This window comes from Nannospalax galili, unplaced genomic scaffold (genome assembly GCF_000622305.1).
Source record: "Nannospalax galili isolate Female #2095 unplaced genomic scaffold, S.galili_v1.0 scaffold872, whole genome shotgun sequence".
Classification (NCBI taxonomy): Eukaryota; Metazoa; Chordata; class Mammalia; order Rodentia; family Spalacidae; genus Nannospalax; species Nannospalax galili.
Window position 1 is genome coordinate 1,870,978 of NW_008332654.1, and position 4,825 is coordinate 1,875,802.

At 36.2% G+C, this 4,825-nt stretch overlaps 1 protein-coding gene across 2 annotated transcripts in view; it reads right to left on the reverse strand.

Moving 5' to 3' along the window:
* Pip4p2 (phosphatidylinositol-4,5-bisphosphate 4-phosphatase 2) overlaps positions 1-4,825 on the reverse strand; it is a 63,860-nt gene that overhangs the window by 18,795 nt on the left and 40,240 nt on the right. The gene's annotated exons all lie outside the window — the stretch shown is intronic.

Below are 4,825 nucleotides of genomic sequence, written 5' to 3' on the forward strand. Positions count from 1 at the left end.
AGTAACCCAACATACTACTGGAAAAATGAACAGCAGACCCCAATTCTATCCAAAGGAATACTGACAATGGATTGCCGTAAATTAGGAACAGCTGATTCTCCTGGAACAGGGACCTCTGGCTGACTAGATTTACCAGAAGGGCAGATAGGGGGGAATGGATGGGGGTGCTGACAGCACAGTGGACAGTGGGCAGGGATGGCAGAGTACGGAAGCTCTAGTGGGAGAGGAAGGCTGTCTATCTGATGAGTTTATATTCATTCTCAGATGCCAAGGACCTCAGAAAGTAAGCTACTGTGACCAGTAATAGTCATATATAGAGAGATTAGAAATCCATGTGAAAACATCTCAATGTCAATTGCCTTAAAATGAATTTTTCTGTATGAAACTGTGTATTTTAACTTGACAATGAAGAGGAGATCTTTTTTAAACATTGGAACCTAATTTAATTTTATCTCTTAGAGAGTTTATAATGAGTATAAGATTTTATAAGTGTAATAATTCATCTGTAAACCTAGAAATGTACAGCCAATTTTGAAAGAGATGTACCCTAGCTCAGAAAAATGTTATTGAATAGGTTAATGCTGTTGTAATGAAATGCTTCTTCTAATTAAAAAAAAAATTGCCTTATCGGTATTATCTATAGTGTGGCAAGGATTTGTTGCAAGATAAAACAATAACTTTGGAACCTTCCTTGGAGATGAGTTGAAACATGGGATGAAATGATAAATGAATAAACTGAGCAGTCAGAAACCAGTGATGCCTGTGACTCATAAGAATTACTTATTAGCTTGGCCTTGGCTGCACATCCCAGGCCCTTCTTTTAGTATCCAAGGCAGTAGGATGAATCTATATATGAACAAAGTACAATGATCTACACATATGAAAATATCATTAACAAAACACATTACATTGTATGCTAGTTGATAAAAGTTAACAAGAATATATGACCCGAAAACAAGGAAGAGTATTCAGGGGAAGAAGGGGACTGGCAGGAGAGGGGAGGGGTGACCAGAGGTGATGGGGTTGAGTATAAACAAAACACAATGATGCACCTATATGAAAATGTCATAATGGAATCCAGTGTTTTGTATTCTAACTGAAAAAAATAGTAAAAGAAATTTAAATAGAAAAAAATAGAAGTTGTTCATAGTGTGGTGGTGATGTCAACTAGATATTAAAAAAATAAATAAATGGTGAGATCTTGAACAGAGAATATATGCCTACGTCTGAAGTTTCCATGAGAAATCTGGTTGCTCTGATGGCATATCAATGACAAAGCATTATATAAAAACTCGTGAAAATATACTCAAATTCCAGCTCTGAAGAGCAGAAATGTTTAACATCTTAGAAGAGGAAACAAGATCAACCAAAGAAATAGCAAACGGAGGCTGGAGAGATTGTTCAGCAGTTAAGAACACTGGCTGCTCTTGCAGAGGCCTCAGGGTTCAGTTAACAACTATTCTTAGCTCCAGTTCCAGGGGATCCAACACCCTCCTCTGACCTTTGTGGACATTACACAACACGGGTGCACTTACATACATGCAGGCAATATACTCATACACATGAAATTAAATAATAATAAAAAATAAAAATCTAAAAAATGAAAGAAATAACAAAGGAATGTTCTAAGAAGTGGGACAAACTCAAGAGAAAGTAGTATCTTAAAACCAAGAACAGAACAAATTTTGAAGTTTTAAGGGGAAAAAAAAGATCATCAGAAATCATTCTTGTGAGAACATAAGGACTGAATTGATGGAATGTAAGTTGAATATGAATTTCCTTAGAACAAATTCAGTGGCCCACTGGGGACTGATGCTAGTCACCCTTCACTCCAAAGGGAATATGGTGTGTTAATCTAATAAGACATTAGCCTTGGGTGTCTGTAGGTGGAGACATATTTATAGACAGGGAGGACGAAGTGAAAGGAGGTTACAGACAGTTTCAATTGTCTCTGAAGGAGACAGAGATGGTCAGTCTCTCTGAAGGAGACAGAGGCGGTCAGTTTTAGAGGAACAACAAAAATTTAGACATAGCTGTTTGGGACAATGGTGGTAGGAATTAAGGAAAGACATCTTTAAAAAGAAAAATGGACCAAGGCTTTAACTAAAGGGTAAGATTGTACAGTAATACAGAGTTAACCAACACCAAATATTTTGGCAGTCAGTTATTTTGGTGAAGGAAGGGAGAAGTCACGACCATGTTGATCCAAAACTGTATTTGCAAAGCAGATAGGTAGAATGAAGACCTAATGAATCTAGCAAACATGAGTCTCTTTGAACATACCAACTATGTTCAAAAGGAATTTATCATCTTCTGCCAGACATACTGCATTCCCTAGAGGCTCCACACCCTGTAGGAATAAGGCCATTCTAGACCCCCCTCTCTCTCTCCGTTCATGTTCAATCCCCTCTGTTCTGTCTCTTTAACAGCAGACCTACATTTTCACCGCTCTGTGCCTTTGCACAAGCAGCTACTTCTGCAGTGAACCATTCTGCCTTCTTTTGCGCAAATTCCCTCTCATCTTTGCTAACTTAAGTCATCTTTCACCTCCTCCTGAAAACCTTGTCTCATGATCTCATTCCCTTCACTCTTCAAAGCACAGCATGTTGAACAAAATAGTACTTAAAAACTTTGACTGTAATTTTCTATTATACCCCGCCTCCATCTCTTGCCTATAGAACCAACAGGATTTTTTTATTTCAAGTACCCAGAACAGAACTGCTTACTGAACTAATAAATAATTATATAAGGACTAAAATGAAAAATTAAAAGGATAGCATCTGAGAGTAAGAATCTGAAGTAATTTAAAACACAGAGTGATTCACAAAGGACTGCATTAGTAATGTAGAAGAACTGACATTCAATGAGAAGTAGGATGAAAGGTCAACGTCTCTTAGTCTTAGATCCATTATAACATTTCAATGGTACTGCAGCCCAAGCTGTACTTCAGAAGACCTGTCCGATGCTAGTCACAAGCTACCAATTAAAGGGAAACATCACTTTCAGCTTTAATAGCCTCAGCTTCTGCATGAGTAAGAAACCAGGGTAGGAGAAAATGTTTCTTTGTCTGGAGAAATGGAAGGGAAGCTTTCCTTAAATGCTTATGGGATAAACATGTGGCATGCTAGCAATGACTTACTAACTCCTAGAATTAAAATGGAATTGTAGATAGCTATGTTTAAATAAATAAAATTCTGACTCAGTCATCTTGCTATAAAGAAAAACATTCAGAAAGAAATCTAGAAACCAGTGATGAGTGTTCATGTGATAGCAGCATCTACCTTCAAATAGCAGCATATGACTCCAGCTCTGTAAACCTCCCTCTTAGAATGATGATTTATTCCACATGAATTTCTATGCACATGGTTCACTAATTTATTGATACAATTTGTCTTTATATTAATACAGATGTGTGATTAGAGATTCAACATTTAATTATCAGTGGCAAAAAAATATTAGCATTGTTCTAAAATAGCTGACCAAACAAGTTCCTTCAGCAAAACCCTCTCAACAATTTTTCATTTGTAAAATTAGGTTAACAATCTCAGTATTCCAAAATCATTGTAAAAGTAATGCTAATACATACATGTGTATGTGAGGTAACTATCACTGTGCTTAACCTACTATCCGCTAAGTCACAAGGCTCTGTTTTTATTTTATATAATTTTAAACCAATTCAGTGTCTTTGAAGAAGACATTTCCCATTTGATTTTGTGCATTCTGTGAAAAATACAGATAATATACAGGAATATGTATCAATCACATGTATACTGACATATGTAGGGGTTGTCTCTCCAATGTGTAGCTGTCCACGTGTATGGACTTCTAACCGATTCAATAAAATTAAGGACTTGGCTGATTAATTTCACAGTGTTAAAAAGGAAATGTCTATTATTTTGAAGCTAAAAATACAATACAAAGAAAATTACCCCAGGTTTATATTTAGTTGAAATCATTTAGCAGAGCTAAATAAAGACATTTCATTATGTATTCTTGAACCATTATTGGGATTTTTCTACTGTCAAAATAGGTGACATTAATTATACCATACTAAAGGTCACATGTTTTGGGTTTTAAAAATTGAATTGTCAAAACATTCTGATAAAATTGACTTTGATTTTGCTATAACTCACACATATAAGTGAAGAATAATTTTTAATTAATATTTCGTTTTTAAAATAAATTCAGAGAAATTAACTTAGTAGGCCTGAGACTACTATCCTTAAAAATCTCTTCTTGCAAGGTTGGCCTTTACCTGGTATCTGAGAACTTCAGTAGATTTTAAATTTTTATTTATTTATTTATTTTTTTATGCATGCTTTGCCTTCTTGTGTGTAAGTGCATCCATGTCATGCAGTGCCCACAGAGACCAGAAGCGGGTCTCAGATATCTCAGAACTGAATTATGAAGTGTTGTTAGCCAACATGTGAGTGCTGGGAACCAAATCAAGGTTCTCTACAATAGCAGCCAGTGCTCTTAACCGCTGAGTCATCTCTCTGGCCCTGAACTTAGGTTTTGGGAGAGTTCCCACCATTCCCTAAAGGAGGAGTGGTTCACTGTAAACTGTGAACAATATAGCTTATGCTGAACATCCACTTTCCTTCTGAGTATTTGGAAGGTTGGTAAGTGATTGACAGTAGGTATCAATGTAGCTATTTCCCAGGACACTAAGTGTTAAGTGAGTACTCACAGTAGACACCCTTTTGCAGGTGTAGTAACAATTTCTTCCTGGAAGACTCTAGCTCGAAAGGACTTTTTGATGCTTATGCCTGGTTTCTCTTGAGTTTTTCCATTTTCCTTTTCCCTTTCCTAAGTGTGATTCATA